Source organism: Tachyglossus aculeatus, chromosome X1 (assembly GCF_015852505.1).
Source record: "Tachyglossus aculeatus isolate mTacAcu1 chromosome X1, mTacAcu1.pri, whole genome shotgun sequence".
Classification (NCBI taxonomy): Eukaryota; Metazoa; Chordata; class Mammalia; order Monotremata; family Tachyglossidae; genus Tachyglossus; species Tachyglossus aculeatus.
The window spans coordinates 47,773,346-47,800,052 of record NC_052101.1 but is presented as its reverse complement, the minus strand read 5'-3'; the positions used below and the strand labels follow the sequence as shown (position 1 = coordinate 47,800,052).

Genomic DNA, 26,707 nt, shown 5'->3' with positions numbered 1-26,707 from the left:
TAGAAGGAGAGAAGGGAGGTGAGGTAGGAGGGGGCGAGGTGATGGAGAGCCTTGAAGCCTGTCCCGCCGTCGACCCCCCCCGGCCCACGTCATCCCCCTGGCCTGGAATGCCCTCCCTCCCCACATCTGCCAAGATAGCTCTCTTCCTCCCTTCAAGGCCCTACTGAGAGCTCACCTCCTCCAGGAGGCCTTCCCAGACTGAGCCCCCTCCTTCCTCTCCCCCTCTTCCCCTTCCCCATCCCCCCCTGCCTTACCTCCTTCCCTTCCCCATAGCACCTGTATATATGTATATATGTTTGTACGTTTTTATTACTCTATTTTACTTGTACATAGCTATTCTATTTTGTTAGTATGTTTTGTTTTGTTCTCTGTCTCCCCCTTCTAGACTGTGAGCCCACTGTTGGGTAGGGACCGTCTCTATATGTTGCCAACTTGTACTTCCCAAGCACTTAGTACAGTGCTCTGCACACAGTAAGTGCTCAGTAAATACGATTGATTGATCCTCTCCCTCATGGCTGCCTCACTAAAGCATGTCACTCTGCGGACTGGCCTTATCCTGCTCTCCAGGACCCAGCAGGTATAGGACTTGATGCAGTTTTACCATCTTTGAGCCCCAGAAAGGGGACAGCAGAAGAGAACCAGGTGTAGGGAAGATATTCCACCTAATGATAGTCTGTATTTCCTTATCAGTGCTGATTCATTTGGTCTAGAGCTGTGGCAACATTAACAGTGAACAGTTCCCCAAGTTACCAGCCCCTCTTTGTGATGGTGCTTTTGAGCAGGATGGTGATTGTTGAGCGGGAGGATCGGGTTTCTGTTCTTGAAATATTTTCCTCATTAGCCTGAATCTGCTCAGGGCTAGCCTAATATTTAAGCAACAACCTCAGGGGGCAGCTCATTGTCTGGGCTGGCCCAATGCCTTGGATGCCCGCTTCCCTGGCTCTGCCATCGAACCACCGCCAGGAATCCTGATGGTATTAGCCTGCCTGACTAACAGTTCACGTTTCTGATTTGGCTCATCTCCAGCCTGCCCTGTTCATTTGCTCTGCTGCCCACCTGGGTAGTATTCAGGCCTGGAAGAGCAGGGTGAGACAGGGACTTGGAGTCTGGGCAGCTGTTGGAACTTAGGTGGGCGCTGGGTCCACTGGCATGAATCACAAGTCCTCTGTGTCTGGCTAAAAAGTCTAGCCATTATCACTTTTATCAAATGGCTTCCAGCTGTTTGCCAATTTGGGATGGAGAGCACTGGTTTGAGAGCTTGCTGATTTGGCCCTAAGTATCCTTGGTCCAAGGCAGATTCATTGTCATATTTATTGAGCGCTTACTGTATGCAGAACACTGTGCTTGGGAAGTACAATGGGCCTAGTCAGCCACACGAGTAGGAGACATAGTTGTCCACACTCGACACTGGCTGACGTGATCGTGTGTGCGAAAGGGCAGAACAGCTGCGTTGCTCCTTTGTGCCATCTATGGTTTTCAGGTTATTATTCATAACAGTTGTGGAATTAAGCACTTACTAGATGCCAGGCACTGTACTAAGCACTGGGGTAGGCAAAAGATAAGCTCCCATACAGGGCTCATAGTCTGAGGAGGGAGACCAAGAATTGAATCGCCATTTCACAGATGAAGGAACTGACACACAGAACTGAAGTGACTTGTCCAAGTTCACACATCAGGTAAGTGACGGAGCCCGAAGTAGAGCCCAGGTCCTCTGACGCCCGGGCCTGAGCTCTTTCTGTATGTGACCATTTCTAAATTCAGCGAGTTTATGGATGCTCTAACCTCACAGTTTCAATTTGTCACATGATTATATGATCTGAGCCAGCTCTAGGCACTAGTCACAAGGCCCCAAGGAAGGTTTAGCACTTTTGTGTTTTATTACAACACTTGGCACTTAAATACCTACATATTTTGTATTTTTGTTTATATATTTTGTAATTTTTTGTTGATGTGCAAATCTATTTTGCAGTGCTCTGCACACAGTAAGCGCTTAATAAATATGATTGAATTATTTCTTCCCGATTTATCCATCTAACTTCTTGTGCTTTCCCCATTCCTTCCTTCTGCTCTCACTATTTGTAAATCATCTTTGTCCATCCTCCCAATTAGAATGTAAGCTACTTGAGGCCCGGGAGCATGCATCTTGCTTCAGTTGTACTTTTTCGGGTAGCTCTGTCCTCTTGGTCAGTGCCTTTGACTGATTGACAGACTGAACAGGCGATTCTGGGCTACCTCCCCCCCACCCCCCAGCATCATCTCCCAGTCCCCACCAGGTCTCCCCTAGGATAAGGGAAGTCATTAAACCTTTCCCTGGAAGAAAAAGGAAGTGCCCTTGTAGTGGCTTTGATTCAGCCACCTCTGAAGCAACTTTCCATCTTTTCTTTGATCTTCACTCTGATATAAAGCAGATTGCTGGAGCCATCGAAGAAGATGCTATAATAAAGAAGCCAAGGTAGCCTGCATTCAGCCTTTAAGGCTGCTTAAGCAATCCCTGCCAAGCTGTTCTCAGGAGACAGAACGTGTGTGTGTGTGTGTGTGTGTGTGTGTGTGTGTGTGTGTGTGTGTGTGTGTGTGTGTGTATAATTATGGATCCTAAGCCTTAGAAATGTGTTTATGGTTCAAGCTGTTAAATCTTCCATTGGGCAACCTATTTTCTGGGATTCCTGCTTGAACTATAAATATTCACTCTGGCAACATATTTGCAAGTTTGCAAACAAGTTTCCAACTCAATAATTAATATTTGTGCTTTCTTATAAGTTATGTCTTTTAAATGGTTCAGTTGCTTTTAGTGTTTAAAAAGATTTTTCACATGTATTGTCAAGTAATTACTTTTCAGAGAAATTTCTTGTGGATTTTTTATTATGGTCTAAAGATATGTTTAGTGTACTCAATAGATCAGCACAGCTCTGATTCATACGCTTTTGTCCATTGGGCAAATTAAAAAAATGGATTTCTAAAGCACATACTGAATAAATACGTGTTTTTTCCAGGTGATCCGTCTGCTTCTCCGTAACCAGTCAGGGCTCCTAGAAAAATTAATATAGATTACTTAGGACTATGGTCCCTTTCCCATCCCTAGTCCTCTCCTCTCTCTTCTTTCCCTCTCCCCTCCTATAAAAGGAATATGATTTAACATTTAATAAAAGAGGTGATCTCTATATGAGAAGGAGCCTCAGGGATGGCTAACTTTTAATCTTGACTATGATGTTCCCTGTAGCTTTGAGCAAATCATTAACTCCCTCTGGTGTCTCTCTTCAAGTCTGTGAAATTTGAATGATCTACTTATTGAACCAGTGCTCTAAGAATGAATGTTTTCAGGGTGGTAAGTATTGTTTTAATAAAATCATCATAATTCTTTCTTTGGTATATTATCTTCCTTATTGTTTCTTCCATTCCTTGGTGCCTACATAATTGTAGGCTATTTGGCTCCCATTATTTCCTTATTACCCTTTTCATGAAACTCTCTGCATATTTTCTCCTCCTCTTTCTTCTTCACCTCCCCTCAAACTTCGTTAGCAGAAAGCGATGTGTTGGCAAATTTCACCTACCCCATAACCAAGCCGGTGAACCTGCAAGTGCCATTTTGAGGCTTCTAGCTTGCTTTCAGAACATCCAGCTCTTGTTGGCATCTCTATGATTGACAGTCTGATTACTGAGGAAACTGTAGATCCTCAGAAATAGAGAGACTTGGACATGAGCAGATGGCAGCCCCGTAAAGAGGATGGGAAACCAAACCCAGCCGTGCATTGTGGTGAGAGGAGCAAAATGGCTCACCTTGCCTATGTCACATCTGCTTGTAGTTTGTGGTGTACAGCAAGGTAAAGAGCAGGGCTGTCTGTGCTTCTCCACCATTTGCCCAAATGCCTCATCCTGTTCAACGCAAAGAAATTCCTAGTTGGTCAGATGAGCTAGGAACAGCCACATTTGGTGCTGGGGGTCATGGGGGTCAACAAAGAAATAAAGTCTTGGGCTTCATCTGCATCCTACGGGCAGGGAATGTCTATCAACTCCTAAGTGCATAGTACAATGCTCTGCACACAGTAAGTGCTCAGTAGGTACCACTGATCATCATCAATCGTATTTATTGAGCTCATACTGTGTGCAGAGCTGAAGGGTTTAATATTTGTCTTTAAAGAGATCCTGGGTAGCCTAGTGTAAACTAGGACAGAGTTAGGAGACCTGGGTTCATACCCTGGCTCTGCTGGCTGCATCACCTTGGGCAAGTAACTTATTGTCATATTGTACTCTCCCAAGTGCTTAGAATAGTGCTCTGCATGCAGTAAGCCCCCAATAAATACCATGAATTAATTGATTGCAGCAGGAAGTGGCACAAACAAATAAGGTGACATGAGGGCTGATTTGAATTATTTCAAGTACTCAACTTCAGCTAACAAGGTGGAAGAATCTTGTCCAGGGTGTTCCTTTGAGGGGAAGTTGACCTCCTTTGGATACATCATGGATAACCAGGAAACTAACACAATCCTGTACCAATAATTCTATTGCACTCTACTCCCTGAAGCACTTAGTACAGTGCTCTGCACACAGAAAGATCTCAAGAAACAAGATTGACTGACTGACTCAGTTTCCTTATCTGTAAATGGGAATTAAATACCAGTTCTCCCCCTCCCTTAGACTGTGAGCCCCATGTGTCCAGGGACTGTCTGCTTATATCTACTCCAGTATTTACCGTAGTGCTTAGGAGATAGTAGGTACTTAACACTTAGCACAGTTGAAGCAGTGTGGTTTAGTGAGAAGCAGCGTGACTTAGAGGAAAGAGCACGGGCTTGGGAATCAGAAGTCATGGATTCTAATCACGACTCCACCACTTAAAAGCTGTGTGACTTTGGGCAAATCACTTAACTTCTATGTGCCTCAGTTACCTCATCTGTAAAATGGGGATTAAGACTGTGAGCCCCATGTGGGACCTCATTACCCTGCATCTATCCAGTGCTTAGAACAGTGCTTGCTACATAGAGATTAACAAATATTATTATTATTATTATTAAATCAACTGTGAGGTTTTTGGGAATTGGGGAATGTTCAACCATCCATGTGGGCCCGTCTGGACAGAATATGCTAGAGGATGGCCTTGGAAGTCAAAAGGTAGTGAGTTCTAATCCCGGCTCTGCCACTTGTCTGCTTGGGTCCTTGGAAAAGTCATTTCACTTCTCTGTGCATTGGTGTCCTCATCTGTAAAATGGGGATTAAGACTGTGAGCCTCATGTGGGACAAGGACTGTGTGCAACCTGATTTGCTTGCATCCACTTCAGCATTTAGTACGGTATCTCTCACACAGTAAGCACTTAAGAAAAACCAGAATTACTTTGATTATTATTAAGGCTCAGGAGAAGTGGTTGTGTGCATGTGTGCATTGAAGAATCAGTGGTCATGTGCATGCAAGCAGTGTCAGAAGAATCAGTGATTGTGTATATGCATGTATTGTCCAAATAATGTTACACACATGCTCATGTTTTAGCACTTGTGATGTCTAAAGGGGAGCAAAGCCCAAAAGAGGATAGGAAAAATGTTACAACTGAGAACCAACCTACCTCCTTCCCCTCCCCACAGCACCTGTATATATGTTTGTACATATTTATTACTCTATTTTACTTGTACATATTTACTATTCTATTTATTTTATTTTGTTAGTATGTGTTGTTTTGTTGTCTGTCTCCCCCTTCTATACTGTGGGCCTGCTGTTGGGTAGGGACCGTCTCTGTATGTTGCCAACTTGTACTTCCCAAGTGCTTGGTACATGATACAGTGCTCTGCACACAGTAAGCACTCAATAAATACAATTGAATGAATGATTGCATGAGTCTTCTAGACTGTGAGCCCATTGGTGGGGAGGGACCGTCTCTATGGGTTGCCAGCTTGTGCTTCCCAAGCGCTTGGTACAGTGCTCTGCACACAGGAAGCACTCAATAAATACGATTGAATGAATGAATGATTGCATGAGTCTTCTAGACTGTGAGCCCATCGGTGGGAAGGGACCGTCTCTATATATTGCCAACTTGTACTTCCCAAGCACTTGGTACAGTGCTCTGCACACAGTGAGCGCTCAATAAATACGATTGAATGAATGAATGAATGAATTAGGGACTGTCTCTATCAGTTGCCGACTGGGACTTCCCAATTGTCAGTTGTGTGACTTTGGGCAAGTCACTTCTGTGCCTCAGTTACCTCACCTGTCAAATGGGGATTAAAACTTTGAGCCCCCCGTGGGGCAACCTGATCACCTTGTAACCTCTCCAGCACTTAGAACAGTGCTTTGCACATAGTAAGTGCTTAATAAATGCTATTATTATTATTATGAGGCAAAAGACAGCATTCCTGCCTCCAGCAGATTCAACCTAATGGGGAAGACAAGCAGATATCAATCAATCAATCAATCAATTGTATTTATTGAGCACTTACTGTATGCAGAGCACTGTACTAAGTGCTTGGGAAGTACAAGTTGGCAACATATAGAGACAGTCCCTACCCAACAGTAGGCTCACAGTCTAGAAGGGGGAGATAGAGAACAAAACCAAACATATTAACAAAATAAAATACATAGAATAGGTATGTACAAGTAAAATAAATAAATAAATAGAGTAATAAATATGTACAAACATATACATATATACAGGTGCTGTGGGGAAGGGAAGGAGGTAAAATGGGGGGATGGAGAGGGGGACGAGGGGGAGAGGAAGGAAGGGGCTCAGTCTGGGAAGGCCTCCTGGAGGAGGTGAGCTCTCAGTAGGGCCTTAAAGGGAGGAAGAGAGCTAGCTTGGCGGATGGGCAGAGGGAGGGCATTCCAGGCCTGGGGGATGACGTGGGCCGGGGGTCGATGAAGGGACAGGCGAGAACGAGGCACGGTGAGGAGATTAGCGGCAGAAGAGTGGAGGGTGCGGGCTGGGCTGTAGAAGGAGAGAAGGGAGGTGAGGTAGGAGGGGGCGAGGTGATGGAAAGCCTTGAAGCCAAGGGTGAGGAGTTTCTGCCTGATGCGCAGATTGATTGGTAGCCACTGGAGATTTTTGAGATATATGGACTAATGTATAATAGTTGGGAGGGTGAGCATTGTTATTAGCAGTAAACAAGTAGATGAAGAACAAATGAAGAGATGGATGCATAAGGCTGCTAAGGAGGCTAAGAGGATGACTTAGCCAAAGTGGAGGTGTGGCGATTCATCAACTTTGGCTCAGGCAGGTTGGAAATAGAATTGCCTGATTTGGTGTCTATAGAAAAGCTTGTCTTTATTTGATACACTCAGTTGTGTTATAACATGTTTTTCTATTAACCGATTTAGATAGAGCATGATGGGAGAATTAGGGAACATCTCTCCACAGCCTGAGTGGATTATAGGTCATTTAAAAAATGTCTGTCAATCCCAGCCAATTGATGCTGGTTAGAGGCAGACACTATAGTGGATAGAGCACAAGTCCGGGAGTCAGAAGATCATGGGTTCTAATCCTGGCTCCACCACTTGTCTGCTGTGTGACCTTGGGCAAGTCACTTAACTTCTCTGTGCCTGTAACCTCATCTGTAAAATGGGGATTGAGACTGTGAGCCCCTTGGGACAGGGACTGTGTCCAACCCAATTTGCTTGTATTCACCCCAGAACTTAGTACAGGGCCTGTCACATAGTAAGCACTTAACAAACACCATTATTATTGTTATTATTACTATTTTTTCATGCATTTATCTTTCAGCAATCCTGGAGTCCAAAGTGGGGCTGGCTCCTTTACATCTGCTTCTCTGGGAATGAGGAGTTGGTGTTGCACCAAAGGGCAAGAGTGGTCAGAGTTGCTCAAGTTGTCTTTGCCTCTCCATCCCATCCCCTCTTTCTAAGAACCCCCAGCATGTCTTCTGGGGACTCCGGCCTTGCCCCAGGCCTCTAGTCACTAGCCTAGTCACATCCTCAAACTTCACTTTGGTCCTGCTCAAGGACTTTTTTTTTTTTCCAGATTGAAGAGTTGTAACCTTATCCATCTCCTTACAGAAACTGATTGTTGTCCTTGTAATGGATAGAACATGGGCCTGGGAGTCAGAAGGTCATGGATTCTAATCCCGGCTCTGCCACTTTTCTACTGTGTGATCTTGGGCAAATTACTTCTTCTCTATGCCTCAGTTACCTCATCTGTAAAATGGGGATTGAGACTGTTAGCCCCATGTGGGACAGGACTGTGCCCAACCCAATTTGCTTGTATCCACTCCAGTGCTTAGTACAGTTCCTGGTATAGAGTAAGAGCTTAACAAATACCATCATAATAATAATAACTATTATTATTAATAATAAGACCAGGGGTATATTAGGAAAGAATACAAATGTGCGCGGCTGATAGCTGTGGCCTTGATATGAAGCACCCAGCTCTTCATGCAGTATTCTGGATTGCAGGGGCTGATCACACTCTTTTTGTAATGGCAAAGCTCTGCCTTCTGTTCTGTTTCCTGTCCCCTTCCTGATGACATCCAATATCTTTTTCATCTCTTTGGCTGTGGCTGCACTTTGGACCAAGAAGTGCATTAGAGGCTGTTTTCACAATATATGCTTTATTAGGGAAGGTGGATGCTCTACTCTGAGAGCATTTGTTGCTGTGAAGGCTAGAAGAAATTTTAAAAAGTGGAAGAACTGCCATTTGTAAATCAAGTGAAGTGACGTTGAATGTGTCAGCAACACTAATTAAAAAAGTATCAATGACAGTGTTGTGAAAGCCATTTTTCATTCAGATTGGCATATTAATCTCTGTCTCCCCCTCTAAACAGTAAGCTTGTTATGGGCAGGGACTATATCTGCTAATTCTGTGGTATTGTACTCTACAAAGTGCTTAGTTTAGTGCTCTGCAAATGGAAAGCACTCAATAAGATTGATATAGCAGGTGCTTGGGTCACTCTGAGCTGTCATGGAGTCAGTGAGAAGACATCTGAAGTTGATCAGAAGCTCAAAAACTGGGAAAATTATGTTGCAGCTCATTCTAGGTGTTTTTGAATCCTATCGTATTTCTCTGAAAAACATTTATAATAATAATAATGTAATTAAAGTATTTACTGTGCCCAAGCACTCTGCTAAGGCCAGGAGTGGATACAGGATTATTAGATCAGTCACAGTCCCTGCTCCACATGGGTTTTATAATCTGAGGTGGTGTCATGTGGGACAGGGATTGAGTCCACCCTGATTTATCTCCTATCTACGCAGGAACTTAGTATAGTGCTAGACACATAGTAAGGGTTTAAGAAATGTTACAGATATTATTATTCTTCAACTTTTGAAACTTCCAATCTAAAGACCATCTTAATAAGAATATTGGCATTTTTGTTAAGCACTTACTATGTGTGAGGCACTGTTCTAAGCTCTTGGTACTATATTTGATGGGATGACCAGATGCTCTTCTTTGTGATTGGGAGGATGTTGGGTAAATTTGTGGAGGGTTACAATTCTCCCACCCCACACCAAATCTTTCTCTATTCACAAATCTGTTTGATGCTATTAGACACCAAGAGAGGCACATCACCATCTAGCTCCAAACTGGAGCTAATTTTAGGCAGGTCCACTCATTGATGGACTGACATTTTTGAGGTTCTTCAAATCTCCATCCCCTCAGCCTGCACCTCCGGTGGACCCTGCCCTGGAACGGGACCCTGAGCCTGATGGGTTGCTATGGTGAGGTTTTGAGGCCCCTTGTCTCTTAGCTGGTCCTTTCAGGTTGTTGTTATCATTGTTATTATGGTATTTTGTTAAGCTCTTACTATGTGCCAAACACTGCTCTAAGTGCTGGGGTAGATAGATGGTAATCAGGTTGGACACAGTCCCTGTCCCACATAGGGCTTTCAGTCTTTATCCCCATTTTGCAGATGAGGTAACCAAGGCACAGAGAAGTTAAGTGACTTGCCTCTGGTCACCCAGCAGACAAGTGGCAGAGCTGAGATTTGAACTCATGTCCTCTGACTCCCAAGCCTGTGCTCTTGTCCCTAGGCCATGCTGCTTGTCATGGGGGCTCCTCCTCAATGACTAGGCCTCCACTTAGGCAAAAGCAGCTTGCGCTGATATGTGCTTTAGCACTTTTTGCTCCCAACACCATCTCTGTACTCCCTGCCCTGGGTGTTGGTATGCTGTGGTTTCCTTGAAGAGCTAGGCCAAGCCACACCCAAACCCAGCAGAGGAAGTGGGGTTTTTCCTCTCCTCCTCCCCATTCCCCCCTGCCCTACCTCCTTCCCCTCCCCACAGCACCTGTATATATGTTTGTACAGATTTATTACTCTATTTTACTTGTACATATTTACTATTCTATTTATTTTGTTAATGATGTGCATCTAGCTTTCTGTCTCTCCCTTCTAGACTGTGAGCCCGTTCTTGGGTAGGGACTGTCTCTATATGTTGCCAATTTGTACTTCCCAAGTGCTTAGTACAGTGCTGTGCACACAGTAAGCGCTCAATACATACAATTGAATGAATGAATGAAAATGGTTAAGTACTTGAGAACTGCCCAGTCAAATGTGGGTGGTGGCAATGTCAATCCATAAATGATGTTCAGTGGTCACCTGCTCTGGGCAAAACATGGTGATAAGTGCTTGGGAGAGTTTGCCAGATGCAGTCCCCTTAAAGACTTACATCCCAAAGAGGGAGACTGGCCGACAAATGATTTTCAAACAGTGGGTACAGCAGGAAGAAAAGGGATGCACAGATAGTAGCCAGGACATGTGAGGGTGAATTAAATGAGTAAGTGATGGAAAAAAATGTAGAATTGTTATAATAGTGGTATTTGTTAAGCACTTACTATGTGCTAAGCACTGGGGTCGATACAAGATCATCAGGTGGGACACAGTATCTGTCACGCTTAGGGGTCAAGTCTAATCAGGACAGTGAGCAGTTATTAAATTCCCATTCTTACAGGTGATGAAACTGAGGCACAGAGTAGATAAGTGACTTAGCCAAACTCATACCTCAGGCAAGTGGAAGAGTTAGGTTTAGAATTTAGTACCTCTGTCTCCCAGGCCTCAGTTCCTTTTACTAGGCCACACTGGATGAGTTGTTGCCTTATGCAGGCACGTCGTCTCCAACCCGTAGCTACTCCATGGACACATCTCTTCCAGAACGCCCTACCTCCATCTGCAATCAGTCTTGTCCGGAGAGGCAGCTCAGCATCCAGAGTTTCATAGTTATGCAAAACTTTTCTGAAAGGCAGTGGAGAAACGTCACTTTCCTGTGCCCCTTCAGCACAGTTAATGAAGACACCCAATGGACTATCACTGAGCAGTGTGGCTTAATGACAAGAGCACGGGTTTGGGAGTCAGAGGTTGTGGGTTCTAATCCTGGCTCTGCTACTTGTCAGCTGTGTATTGAGACACTTAACTTCTCTGAGCCTCAGTTACCTCATCTGAAGAGTAGGGAATTGAGACTCAGCCCCACGTGGGACAACCTGATTACCTTGTATCTACCTCAGTGCTTAGAACAGTGCTTGGCACATAAGTAAGTGCCTAACAAATGCCTTATTATTATTACTATTATTATTATTATTCTGGTAGTGCATCCATACAGCTTTCTTGGTAAAACTAGGAACTGGTTTACCATTGCCGCCTTCTGCATAGTAACTTGAGTCTCTGCCCCTGACTATCTCTCCCATGCTGCTGCTGCCCAGTACAGGTGAGTTTTGACTTGTAGCAGATTGCCTTCCACTCGCTAGCCACTGCCCAAGCTAGGAATGGAATGAGTATGCTCCCAGTCTCCCTCCCATAGCCGAGACTGGTATAAGAGTACTAGAAATTCTCTAGGTGTGATTTTGAGAGGGAGGGATGAGTACAAATCCTTAAATATTAAGGGTAGCTGTTGGGTTAGGGTGACTTAGTGTTGGCAATTAATCAGGGTAGGCTTCCTGGAGGAGGTAGTTTCTTTAGAGCTTAGGCTTTGGTCCAAATAGTGTAGCTGTCCAAACTACCACTTTATATGATCAATGATTCCATTGTCTTCAAGAGATCTAGAATTCCAGGCTGTCAGCTGTACGTATTCCTTTTAAAACATTAAGATGTTACAGGCGCTTTTTTCTTTGAGGCTTGTAATGCGTTTTCAATGTTTCCTCTCCCGAAAGTTTATAAAGACAGATACTGTGATTAGTTGGAGCCAAAAGGAAAGAGGGCAGCAGGAAGGTTGTTCCTTTGAAGTTAAATTCAATTCAGAAATCTAATCACCACAAATACAACATGCTTTTTCAACATTACCATTGCTGGGGTTAGGACATTGCTTTTGTTACTTGGATAATGAAATGGGCACTGTTGAAAAACAGAAATACTTCTGAAGAACATGTTGGAAAAATAATCACCTTTAACTCAAGAAACAGAGGGGACTGAAGTATGTGAACACACAATGAGACTGTCTGGTTTTTGGCTGGTCTGTTGCCCTGTCTGGCCCTGATAATGAAAGGGACACCTTAATATCTGGGATTTTGCTCTGGCCATGGACTTCTAGGGCTCAGGAGTTGCCCTTGGGGGTGAGTGCAGAGGTTCAAGAACAAGGGAGGGGTTCAGAGATACCCTTGAATCAATCAGTTGACTTTATCGAGTGCTTACTGTGTGTAGACCACTGCCCTAAGCACTTGGGAAACTACGGTATAACAGAGTTCTTCTACACATTCTCTACCTTCAGTGAATTTCCATTTTAGAGGGAGAAACAAATTCTCTTAGGGTCAGGAGAAATCAGTGGACTTCCTACCAATGCCGTAGTGGCTTCATCACATTTTGCTCTGGGCCCTGGGGGATGTTTAATGTCACGGGCATCTCCTTTCCCTGTCTTCCTGAGGGTTGTCATTGGCCACCGTGTTCTCATGTTGTGAGAGTGTTTGGGTCTTTGTGCCCCAAAGTGCTTCTCCACACAAATGCTGAAAATGGATCTCTAGCTATATTTATAGTTTCAAAGATCCATTCCTCTGTACTTTTTTTTGTCTTATCAAACTGGAGAGAATTTCAAGCTTGCCCCAGGTGTCTTCTAAAAATTAAAAGCAAACATTTTTGAAGGTGTTACTCAATAGAAATATTGTAGGATGGGCTCTATGAGGTGCCACTTGAACTGAGAGTTGCCAAGTGCCAGGTGTCGCAGCGATCATTTGTGGATTTGACATGGGGGTCTCGCAATTGAAGTGTCTTTTTCATGGTAAAGAAAATACTTTCTCCTCTTGACTCTAGCAGCTGGTTTAGGAGAGGCACACTGCCAGGTAGCATCCTAACCCTGGTCAAACTAGGTTACCTCAACATGTGAGATTGGCAATGCCAAGAGCAAGGGCCGGGGAGGTTCTGTATGAGTCCCAGTTTTGGAACCAGAGCATGTAAGTTGCCAGTCCACATGCTGTAGCTCCAACATGAAAGTCCCCAAGATTCTGGGGCTGTATCAGACATTCTCTGTAGTACGGGGTTCATCCTCTGGCTTTGGGGTTGCACTGGGGTTGCCCTGGGGCTTCATGGACTTTGTAGACAGACTTCTTCCCTTGAAGAATGGGCACACTCAAAACCTTGGGGTGGCGGCCTCAGCTGCCTCAAATATAATTTATCCCAGTAAGTATAACATATCCCTGGCACATAGACCCAGACTCTCTCGAAACATGAGAACACGGTGGCCAATGACAACCCTCAGGAAGATAGGGCAAGGAGATTGAGTGGCGTTACTCTTGTCCCTCAGGGCCCGGAGCATAATGTGATGATGCCACTATGGGATTGGTAGGAAGTCCACTGATTTCTCCTGACCCTAAGAGAATACTAATTATGCCCTAAGAGAGCATCTATTACCATGTTTTGCAAACTTTCATTAATTGTGGTATTTGTTAAGTGCTATGTGTTGATTATTGTACTAAGTGCTTGGGTAGATATAAGATAATCAGGTCCCACATGAGGCTCACAGTCTGAGGGAGATCAGGTATTATATCCCCCTTTTGCAGAGCAAACTGGGGCACAGATAGGAGAAGTCACTTGCCCGAGGTCACAGAGCAGACAAGCAGTGGAACAGGATTAGAACCCAGATCCCCTGAGTTTCAGGCCCCTACTTTTTCCACCAGGCCACACTGCTTCTCATTGTCTCCCAGCTAAGCAGTGTGGGGTGATGGTTTCTCAAAATGATCCATGGTGAAAGGCCTAGATTTTTAAGAGGAATAGGATATCTAGCTTTCAGGATACCCTGAAGCCAGTCTGACCATATGGACTGAAAGCCTCCTATTTAGCAAATTCGTTTTTGAGGTGGCTTTTACAAAGTGACCATTCACTTCCTCAGGGGTACTGAGCCTCAGTTTTAGCATTGCTAGCAAAGAGGGAGTTGGGCTGGGGGAGCCAGCAGAGTGAGACTACACATTTATCCCCATTTTTTCTGGCCCTGAGAGGCCTGTGTTCTAGACTGCTCATCTCTCCCTCCTCCCTTCACCCCAATTCCAGTAAGGAAGAAGGCTGCAGCCAGGACGCAGGTGGGTGAGTGTTTGAATTGTGGGCCCTCATATTTCCTGGGGGATTGAGTTACAGCTGGGAAGGAGGGGAAAAGCCACCACGTGCGCAGGACACTTCCTTAGGGTGGCCTAGTGAAGGGAAAAGCCCACTGGGCTCTGGGTCTGCTCCTCTCCCCCTCCCCACCCCTGTGAGAGGAATAAGCAGATCCTGGAAATGTTATGGAGAAAGAACTGGAAGAATTTAGAGGCAATTTGAATTCCTCTCTATCTGAATGACCACCTTGCTGGGCCAGGAACTTTCAATGTCCTGCTTCAGTCCCTACTGAGTAAGGACTCAGAGAAAGGCCCCACTGAGAGCTCACCTCCTCCAGGAGGCCTTCCCAGACTGAGCCCCCTCCTTCCTCTCCCCCTCCTCCGTCTCTCCATCCCCCCACCTTACCTCCTTCCCTTCCCCACAGAACCTGTATATATGTATATATGTTTGTACGTATTTATTACTCCATTTTACTTGTACATATTCTATTTATTTTATTTTGTTAATATGTTTCGTTTTGTTCTCTGTCTCCCCCTTCTAGACTGTGAGCCCACTGTTGGGTAGGGACTGTCTCTATATGTTGCCAACTTGTACTTCCCAGGTGCTTAGTACAGTGCTCTGCACACAGTAAGCGCTCAATAAATGATTGAATGAATGAATGAATCAGTCTCCTACCTCAAATCTCTCTCCTCCCAATCCATATTTCACTCCAAAAAATGCCCAGATTGTTTTTCTGAAATATCACTCTGCTTAGGCCATTCTGCTTCTCTTCTCTGCTTCTGGGGCAAGAATCCTGGTAGCCCATTGGACAAGCTCCCAGGAGTGAAATCTCTGCATGTGTTTCAGAGCTAGTACTGTCAAACTAGTGCTGTCCCAAGAAGCAGCATGCCCTAGTGGAAAGAGCATGGTCCCGGCACTCCGAGGACCTGGGTTCTAATGCCAGATCTGCCGATCTACCACTTGTCTGCTGTGTCACTTTGGTAAGTCACTTAAGTTCTCTGTGCCTCAGTTATCTCATCTGTACAAATGGGGATTCATTTATTCATTCAACTGTATTAACTGAGTACTTACTGTGTGCAGAGCACTGTACTAAGTGCTTGGAAAGTACGATTCAAATACTGGGAAGCTTATGTGGAGCAGCAATTGTGTTCAACTTGACTATCCCACATCTGCCCCAGTGCTTACTGAAGTGCCTGGCTCATAGTAAGTGCTTAACAGTTTAAAAAAAAATAGTGCTGGTAGTCACTTTCTGGCCTGCCCTTGCCCATTTGAGGCCTTGCACTGGGCTTGGCTACCTACTTCAAGGCATTACAATCCCAGAGGTCTGCTGGGGTGGGCATCACAAAGGCCAAAACAGCTAATTTTTTCCTCTCTTTCCTACCTATTCCAAATCCAGTGGGTTAGAAAGGAAGCACACCCATGGAATGGTCCTGGGGCCCTAGACTGTGAGCTCATTGTAGGCAGGGATTGTTTCTCTTTATTGCTGTATTGTACCTTCCCAAGAGCTTAGTACAGTGCCCTGCACACAGTCAGCACTCAATAAATACGATTGAATGAATAGGAACTGCCCCTGATCAGTTACTTTGATGTCGAGGACCCTAAAGTTTCAGTCACTAGGGAAGCAGTGTGACCTAGTGGATAGAGCATGGGCATGGGAATCAGAAGAACCTGGATTCTGAACCCAGCTCTGCCACTTGTCTGCTGTGTGAACTTGGGTAAGTCCCTTCACTTCTCTGGGCCTCAGTAACCTTATCTGTAAAATGGGAACTATAGCTGTGAGCCCCCAGAGTATCCACCCCAGAGTTTAGTGCAGTGTGTGGCACATAGCACTTAACAAATACCACAATCATCATTATTAATAAAGAAACATTTAGGGTTTCAGGGAAAGAAAAATACCCTTGTGGTAAGAGCACCAATCCCCGCTCTTCCACTTGCCTTTTGTGTGGCCTTGCAAATCCTTTAATTTCTCTGTGACTTGGTTTCCTCATTTGTAAAATGAGGATTAAATACTTGGTTCTCCCTCCCTCTGAGCCCCATATGTGATAGGGATTGGGTCAAATCAAAATTCCGAATGTCAACCTCAGTGCTTGGCACATAGTAAGCACTTAATAAACACCACATTTATTATGATTATCATTACTTCCATTATAATTGTCAGCTATCATTGTATAAGGAGAAGAATACTTAGAGAAATACCAGCTCTCTTTCAGCCCTAGCAAGGAAAATAAAATGAGCTCTGCTCTATTAAAGGCTTTAATCCTGACAATGGAAACACATTTCAGAGCTAATGGCTGTGTCCACTTTGGCCTCTTGTTGGTAGAGGGACATTTGTAGGTGACTGATAAATAGTAAATGTCAGCAGTTGCAAAGAAAAAGAATAATAGTGTTACCTTGGTGGCCCCAACAGAGACTCTATTCCAAGCTGTTCAAAGAGCTTCATAGCAGTGACTGCATTCATTCTCATTACTGACCCATTTTTTGCATATTGTTTGTAATAGAATGGTTTGGGGCTATTGCACAGATCATATGGGAATTAAGTCTTGCAGTAAGAGGAAGAGGAGAAAGGGGAGAAGGAGGAGGAGGAGAAACTATTTCTAGCACATTCTCCCCACTGTGGAAAATGTTAGGTGCTAAATTAAAACCCCTCCCTTTTTCTCCTTCTCCCCTGGAGTGCACCCATTTCAATGGCAGAACTCTCCATCTCCTGGCATGAGTCCATATCTGCTATATTGTTGTGTTGTGACCCTTTTCCTTCTCCTCTCCCAGTGTGTGCCATTCACTCACAATTAAGTGGTGCAAAAAATAATGTATTTCCCCTTTAAAATTACAGAAGAGTGGCAATTATGCAATTAAATATATTTACTAAACAACTCAACATCTCCCACTTCATGGGGAGAGAAACTGAGCAAAAAAGAGATGGAAGTGACTTGTTGGGTGTTTCAGTTAATATCATGTATATATTCTGAGGGTCTGCTGTCTCCAGAGCATTACACTGAGGAGGAATACTGTTATTTATCGGGAATGTGCAAACAGAGAAGTGACACAATGTTAAAGCCTAATCCTTGTCCTTTGAGAGCATCTAGTCTGACAAGACCAATCAAATTCCCTCCCTTTCAGTTGAACTTTTTGGGCTAACTGAAATTCCTCTGTTCCCAAGTGTTGTGGGCAGTTTCTAATGAAAACTCATCCAGATTGTTGTGGCAAATTTCTGGGAATTTTGGAATCCAACCTGCCTGTCTTGAGTTCTCTTTGCTAAAATGGAAGGCCCTTCGCTATGATGGACAGATGGATTTTTATTTTTTATTTTTATAGCTTGGTATAGAACAACTGCATCTGTAGCAGAGTGCAATCAACTATGGGCTTTATAACCAGCAAAGGAGGACTCCTAAGAGACCCATGAAGGAAGTACATTTGGCAACATAGATACTAAATTTTTTCCAATTTTGCTTTAAAATGTTTTGTTTTCTCCCAGTTCTCTCAGAGCAGGCGATAATATCTGGACAGGGAGCTGAGTGTGTGGTTTTCCTTCTGCTGGGGAAAAAAAAATCTGCCTTTGTGAAATCATCAATGGTCTAATCTGGAGAAGTGCTCAGCTCATTGCTGGCTAGCTTCAGTTCCTCCCCTAGTGGATCATACTCTAATAAGCAACTTGGTGGGGTTAGCAGGAAAGCTTCACTCGAAGAAAGTTTATCAGTGTGTGGACTGGGAGAAAAGCACTTATGTCTGGGAGTCAGGAGATCTGGGTTCTAGTCCCTGCTCTGCCATTTATCTGTTGTGTCACCTTGGGCTAGTCATTTTAACCCCTCTGGGTCTCCCATTTCCTCACCCATAAATGGGGATAAGATGTCTGCTTTACCTCCCTCTTAGATTGTGAGCCCTTTGAAATAGAGATGTGTCTGGTCCGACTGACTTTTACACTTCACAGTGCTTTGTACAGTTGGTTGGCACAGAATAAATACCCCAGCCGGTGTCAGTGATAGTTATTGAACACTTGCAGAATGCTTGGTAGAAGATAATGCGGTAGAGTTGATGTGCTGGTGGATGGGCAAGGACCTCAAGCAGAAACTCCTTACCATCAGCTTTAAAGTAGTCAGTCAGCTTGCCCCTGTTGTTTTAACTCACTGGTTTCCTACCACAACCCAGGACGCTCCACTCCTCCGACAACAACCTTGATCTCGTCTAGCTCACTGCCGACATCTGCTTCTGATGTGAAACTCCCTCCCCTCCATATCTGACAGACCCTCCGCTCCTTCAAAGTCTTATTAAAAGCACATCTCCAAGAGGCCTTCCCTTACTGTGCCCTCATTTCCCCAGCTCCACAGCACTTATGTACATATCCGTAATTTATTTTACTGTCTTTCTCCTCTTCTAGAATGTAAGCTCCTTGTGGACAGGGAACATGTCTACCAACTGTATTATATTGTACTCTCACAAACAATGCAGTGTTCTGTACACACCGTAATCGCTCAGATACAATTGATTGAGTTGGTAGACATGATCCATGCTCTTCAGTAGACATAGATATTAAAATAAATTACAAGGGTATATACAAAAGGGCTGTGGGGAAGGGATTGGGGTGAATATCAAAGTACTTGAAGGGTACAGACCTAAGTGCATAGGGAACAGAATGGAGGGTGAGTAGGGTGAGGAAGTGAGAGGTTAGACAGGGAAGGTTTCTCGGAGGAGATGTGAATTTTGTAGGACTTTGAAGATGGCTAGATGATGAACCCAATGACGAAAAGGGACTAAATCCAACATAATTTTATCCAGTGCTGGGCACATAGTAAGCACTTCAATCTAACAGTCAATCGTATTTAATGAGAGCTTTCCTATGTACAGGTCAGTGTACTAATCACTTGCTGCTTAGTTAACCTTGAATGTCGTGAGACACTTTTTCAGAGACTCAGCTAAATGTGGATTTGGAAACGATTCTGATTTTAAAAAATGGATCCTTGTATTTGATGACCTCCAAAAGGTTCTCCCAGCCCTAAGATTCTTCAATTTGCAGCTAGTGCTTGGAAAATTAATAAAGTATATTACTTGGCTTTCAGCCTGGCCTTCATTTGAAGGATTTCCCAAACAATACCTGCTTCACTATAACTGGGCAGGAGGTGGCCTCCCCCATAAAGTTTGCAGGCAGGTTGACAGCAGCCCTGAAAGGGTAAGAGATTTGCATTGACCGCACCACAAATCTGCAGCAAAGCAAAGCTTGGCATCCCCGAGCCCTAACCCTCTCTGAAACCACAGAACTGCCTGCCTTTCAGCCACTTTTCTCATTTGTGACTTTCCCTTGTACTTTAGAATATTCCTGTAGAATGTAGCATATCCGTATACGCATAAAGGAAAGGGTTTAGGGTATTAACAGTGGTAATGTCATCTGAGTCCTTTCAGAGACGTTGTTGTTCTGAAGTGAGTCATTTCCAGCGCGGGGGAAAAAAAAACAAGATGGGTAAAATAGAAAAGCCATTTTCCCGTGATGAAAGCAATTGTTATATATGTAGCAAGTTCAAGCATTTAATGGGACAAATGTTTTCAACATTTTGCTTGGAATAAGTTGGTGCCGGCATACAGTAATTCACTAACTGATTTGTGAAGGTGTTCAGGGCACCAGTAGCAGAGGAGGAGGGGACTGGACAGTTAAAGCTTTGGGGAAAAAAGTGAAGTATAAGAGAAAAATCAGGAGACAAAAATATGACAAGAAATAGGAGGGGAGAAATCGAATTAAGCATTTAGAAAGAGATTCAAGAGTGATTGCTTTCCATTGCCACTTTGTGGTCTTGCAGAGAAAAGAAAATTAACTGGATTATTCAAAATAGAGGCAAGGGGCAAAGAGAAAAAGCAGCAAGTTTATTTATGGACAAATGAGGCAGCTGGCAGCCATGGTGGTGGTGGGTGGGGGTGTGTGTGGGTGTGTTTGTTTCTCACAGAAGACATCCATGAAGCAGCATGGTGTAGTGGATAGAGCATAGGCCTGGGAGTTAGAAGATCATGGTTCTAATCCTGACTCTGCCACTTGTCTGCTATGTGATCTTAGGCAAGTCACTTCACTTCTCTGTGCTTGTTACCTAATCTGTAAAATGGGCAATGAGACTGTGAGCCCCATGTGGGACAGGACCTGTGTCACACCCAATTCGCTTGTATCCACCCCAGTGCTTAGTACAGTACCTGGCACATAGTAAGTGCCTAACAAATACCTTAATAATAATAATATTAAGGCAAAGAGTCCCCACCGTGGCGACCATGGTGGGGAGAATGGGCTTTAATGAATTAATAATAATAATAATAATGATGGCATTTATTAAGCACTAACTATGTGCAAAGCACTGTTCTAAGCACAGGGGAGGTTACAAGGTGATCAGGTCCCATGGGGGTGCTCACAGTCTTAATCCTCATTTTACAAATGAGGTAACTGAGGCACAGAGACGTTAAGTGACTTGCCCAAAGTCACACAGCTAACAAGTGGCGGAGCTGGGTTTTGAACCCATGACCTCTGACTCCAAAGCCTGTGCTTTTCCCACTGAGCCATGCTGCTTCTCAGGGTTAATGGTATTAATGGAGCATAGGTGACTAGTGTGTTCTGGCCTGTGTGTGTGTGGTGGAGGGGGTGGCTGTGTTTTTACTCATTGAGATGACACCTTGCTGTGGAGTGTTACTGAGACTGGACGGGAAAAATAAGGATTTCTGGCCACTCCTCTTTCTCCCCAATCCCCCACCAGCTCAAACACACTTAACTTTAGGAATAAAAAGCCATAGGATGAAGCGGGGAGAGGGAGGACACTTGTGTCAGGAAACGCCACTTGGTCACGGCAGGGATCCTCCTGACTCTTGCTAGCAGCTCTCCCGGAGCTGAAGCTGTCCACAGTTCCCCTATGTCTCTGCCACCATTCTGGCTGATGGCGCTGTGACGACATCATCGAGAGTCGCCTGAGGGGTGCCCCACTAGGCCATCTGGTCGTGCCAGTGTAATCAATCAATCAATCAATTGTATTTATTGAGCGCTTACTATGTGCAGAGCACTGTACTAAGCGCTTGGGAAGTACAAATTGGCAACACATAGAGACAGTCCCTACCCAACAGTGGGCTCACAGTCTAAAAGAGTGGGCTCACAGTCTAAAAGTGTAAATAGAAGGACTTTGTTTTTCTCCCCATTCCCTGCCTTAGACAAGGCTCTAAGGCCCATGAATCCCCTTATCTTGGAGTGAAAGTGAAGCCGACATTTATTTAATTCAAACTCTGCCATCTGTAAATTGCAGCTAAAAAAAATGAATTCTAGGGAAGCCTCTCCTCCCTCATTAAATGCTGCTATCCTGAGGGTCCTGGGGAGCCAGTGCCCATTGATTTGCTGGGGTCCATGCTCCAGCACAAGCAGCCACACCACTGGTGTGGTAGGGTGGTCAAAACTCAGGATGGAAGGTCTTGGAGATCAAGTTGGACTGGTTCCCCACATGTTTTTCTTCTTTAGATTTGACTAAGTAAAAGTCTGGAAAAACCCATTAGGGCATCAAGCAGTCCTCCTTCCCATATTCAGACAGGCACCCAGAAGAAAGCATGCATGCATGCCTGCACATCCAACAGAAGTGTACACACCCATTCTCTTCAATGTAGTTTGGGATTGCAGGAGAGGAAGGAGACCACCTGACAGGGCATCCTTTTCCTGCTGCTGCTAGGGAGCTCCGCCCATATGCCAACACATTTTCCTCATTCGATGGGAACAGGGTGCATTGTAAATACAAAAACAAGGAGGGTCACACATTAAAACCTAAAGCCCTTGAGGCAACTCTGGTTGTCACTCCTCAAATCCTAGAGCAATTGAGGTCCCAGTGAACTGAAGAGCAGGAAGCAGATTGAATCACTGAGAGATCAGGACAAGGTGTGACTTTCAGGGATCAATTCTACAGTACCTAGAGAAGTGAAATGGAAAGTGTTAAATGGTTAGAGAAGAAGTGTAGTTTAGGGAAGAGAGCACAGGCCTGGAGGTCAGAAGGATCTGGATTCTAATTGCAGCTCTGCCACATGTCTACTGTGGGCCTCGGTTACCTCATAAGACTGTGAGCCCCATGTGGGACAGAGACTGTGTCCAACTTAATTAACTTAACTAATCCAGTGCTTAGAACAGTGTTTGGCACATAGTAAGCGCTTAACAAGTACCATAATTATTGTTATCAATAGGAGAGTGGTGAGGGCGTGCTGACCTCCAGCCCCTACTACCCCAACTGCTCTGGCAAAGGGAGGGAAATGTTCCAACATACCCTAGCGCAGAACTGCCATTTTTGCAAGATTTTAATCCTTTGTTTTAAGAGATTTAAAGGCTCAGCTTTCAAGAATTTGTGAAATTCAGAATGTAAGCCACAATCCTTGTGCACCCACCAACCCGGAACAACTCCATGGAAAGAGCATCACAGCTCTGTTTCTATTGGTATCGTATCATGTGGTGTTCTGGGCATGTCAAGTTGCAAAAGAGTGTGGCTCTCGGAGTTCACAGTCTAGGACTGAGCCTCAATATTACTAGACAGAAGCCTACTTTTCCCTCGTTCTCCTCTTGGCATGTTGAGAAGGAGGAAGTAGCATAACTGCATCCACCTCTACTTTAATGGACTGTGGACTTAACAGAAGCCAGCGTGAATTCTCTTTCTTTCCAGTTTCCTGCAAACTTGGAAGTGAGTCTATACAATTTGGACTTATGCACTTTCATATTTTTCTTCCCTTTCTGCCTTTCCGCCTTCACCTGTTTCTTTGGAATGGCTTTCAAGTGGAGAGAGGAGGCTAGGTTTTATCTGCACTTGGGGGGAAAAAGATCACACAGCATTTATATCCTTCCTTTCATCTCCTCCTCCTCTAGGTGTCAAGGAAATTCAATCGAAAGTTAAAACACACATTTTTACAAAGAAAACAAGCTTCTTGTCAGTGCTTCATGTTATTCTGAGATGCCTACAGGTATCCTATCCTGAGTTGCATTTGCTCTTTTGTGGGGTATGACACTTGAAGGGTCTCATATTGCTCAAGTGATGGTCAAATGTCATAAAATGATTTGCATAAATACATGCAGAAGAACTGGTAAGTAAAAATAGTCATTAAGGTATCTCTTTTGGAGCTTGTCGGATGAAGTTTCTGGGTTGGTGAACTTACATATTGAAGCATTAGTAAATGTTTCATTTTCAGTATGGTAAAACCTCTATATGCAATTGAAGGGACTCTTTTTTCAGGAATGTATTAAGTGTGTGTTCAGAGAATGGAGGTCTTTTGAAATATGCTAAATCAGGCTGTATTAAATTTAAAGCCATTATGGAAGTTTTACTTGTAAAAGAAGCTTACAATAAAAAGGTTTCCCACTAATAACTTTTGTGACTAAAACTAAAAAAAACTGGGACCTTTTGAAAACTTTTTTTAAGGGCAAACAATGGAATGAAAAGGGCATTCGTTATTAACCAGCAACTGACAACCTTACACTAAAAATACCCAAGTAAAACTTAATGTGATCTGCATATATTGATTGCATAAATAGTTGACTATCAATCAACCAGTGGTATTTATTAAATCCTTAATGTATGCAAAACACTGTTCTAAACTCTTGGGAGAGTACACTACAAGAGTTGGTAGACATGATCCCTGCCCACAACGAGCTTAGAGTCTACAGGGGAGCTTTCAGTCTAGAGGGAGAGACAGGCATTAATATAAATACATGCTTTACAGGTATGCATACGTAAGTACTGTGGGGCTGAGGGAGAGGTGAATGCCATGCCTAAAAGGTACAAATGCATGTGCAGAGATGATGCAGAAGGGTGAGAGGGATAGGGGAAAGAGGACTTAATTGGAGAAGGCCTCGTGAAGGAGGCGTGACCTTAATAGGGCTTTGAAGGTGGGGAGAGTGCTGGTCTGGCTTAGGTGGATGGAGAGGGAGTTCCAGGCAAAAGGGAGCATGTGGGAAAGGGGTCAGTGGTGAGCTAGAGATCAGGACAGAGTGAGCGAGCTAGTGCTAGAAGAGTTTTAAGTATGGGGCTGTAGTAGAGCAGTGAGGTAAGGTAGGAGGAAGCAAGCTGAGTATGGAAGCAGCATAATAATAGATAGGAATTGGTGACATTGAATATGTGGGTTCTATGAGAGGGATGAATCAAGGACAACACCTAGGTTATGGGCTTATGAAATAGGACAGTGGTTATTGTCTACAGTGATGGGGGAAAAACACGGGGAGGAGAGGATTTGGGTGGGAAGGATAAGAGTTCTGTTTTGGACATGTTTAGTTTGAGGTGACGTCTAGGTAGAGATGTCGTGAAGGCCGGAGGAAATGCGAGACAGCAGAGGAGGAGAGAGAATAGGGCTGCGGATGTGGGAATCACCTGCACAAAGATGGTTTTTGAAGCCATGGGAGCGAATGAGTTCTCCAAGGGAGGGGGTGTAGATGGAGAATAAAAGGGGACCCAGAACTGAGACTTCAGGGACTCCCACTGTAAGAGGGTGCAAGGCAGAGGAAAAGCCTGCCAAAGAGACTGAGAAGAAGCAGTCAGAGAAACAGGAGAATAGGAGAGGACAGTGTCAGAAACACTCACCTCCTGTATGTTCAGCGTACCTTCATTTTCAGCGATGGAGGCACATGATTGTAGTGATGTAGTGTCGTGTTTCTCCTTCTCCCTCTCCCTTCTGCGTCACCTTGATTTGCTCCCTTTATTCAACCCCCTCGCAGCCCCACAGCATTTATGTCCATATCTGTCATTTATTTATGTCTGTCTCCCTTTCCAGACTGTAAGCTTGTTGTGGGCAGAAAATGTGTCTGTTGCATTATGCTGTACTATTCCAAGCACTTAATACAGTGCTGTGCACCTGGTAAGCACACAATCAATATGATTGACTGATGAAACAGTCCTGGACACGTGCACCTGTATGGCTGAAGAGACAAATGTGAGACTGACAAAGCATACCCTATTGTTGATGCTTAGGGCTAGATCATTGCTGAGCTGTGCTCCACCCAGAATCTGTCCCTGTTTCTGAGCCTGCAGCACAGTAGAGCACGGGCCTGGGAGTCAGAAGAGCATGGGTTCTAATCCTGGCTCCGCCACTTGTCGGGCAAGTCACTTCACTTCTTTGGGCCTCAGTTACCTCATCTGTAAAATGGGGATCGAAACTCTGAGTCCCACATGGGACAGGGACTGTATCGAATCTGATTGGCTTGTATCCACCCCAGAACTTGGTACAGTACCTGGCACATAGTAAGCGCTTAACAAATACCATAATTATTATCCCGATCTTCATGAAGCTCCTGCTCTGAGAGCAATTCTTCTCCCATTTGTAGCCACCTAGACTGATCTGCCCCAGTGGGATTTTCTGTGTCTGCCCAGCGTCTGAGACTGGGCTTCACAGTGTGTTTAGTTTGTTTCCCTCCCCTCCCCCATACCCACCTCTCAGCTTACATGTGTCCCCTTTCAGCTCTCTGTATGCAGTTGTTTGTGGATCCTGCCGTTTTCCATTCTTCACATACGTTCTGCCCAGCAGAGCTGAATGCTATAAGTACTGCCTCAAGGCTGGCGAGCTGACAGTGTTCCGGTAACTTCATGGTTGGCCAACGGGTGGTAATCTTGTCCTGCAGTTTCATGTAAGAGGCAAAATTGGAATATCTGATAAAGGAAATCTCTGAGAAAAGGTGGGCAAGAGAAGAGTGATGAGTGCAAGCTGGCACGGGGAGGGTGAAGAGAGCTGATACGTTCCCTAAGGAAAGCTTCAAAGTCAAGGGTGAAGGGTTTTTTTGTATGATGCAGAGGGTGATGGGCAACCATTTGAAGATCTTGAGAAGAGGGAAATCGTGTCCCGGCAAATTTTCAAGATGATCTGGTCAGTAGTGTGGAGGGTGGACTGAAGTGGGGGAGAGGCTAGAGGCTTGGAGCTCAGTGAGGAGGCTAATAACAGAAAGTGTTGAACCAGGTTGGTGGCTGATTGGGTGGAGAGGAAATATCAGACCCACAAAATGTTTTGGAGTAAAAATTAGCAAGTTTCAGCAGTAGATCTAATGGGAGGACAGGATAATAATAATGATGATGGTATCTGTTAAGCACTACTATGATTCAAGCACTATTCTGAGAGCTGGGGTAGAAAAAAAGCAAGTCAGGTAGAACACAGTTCCTGTCCCACATGGGGCTCATAGTCTTAATTCCCATTTTACATGTGAGGTAACTGAGGCACAGAGAATTTAAATGACTTGCCCCAGGTCACACAGCAGGCAAGTGGCAGAGCCAGGTTTAGAACCCAGGTCCTTCTGACTCCCAGGCCCGGGATCTATCCCCTAGGCCAT

The 26,707-nt window shown here is 44.4% G+C and overlaps 1 protein-coding gene across 2 annotated transcripts in view; it reads left to right on the top strand.

Moving 5' to 3' along the window:
* The window catches only part of FSTL4 (follistatin like 4), a 685,476-nt gene that overhangs the window by 93,725 nt on the left and 565,044 nt on the right, over positions 1 to 26,707 (top strand). The window lies entirely within an intron of this gene.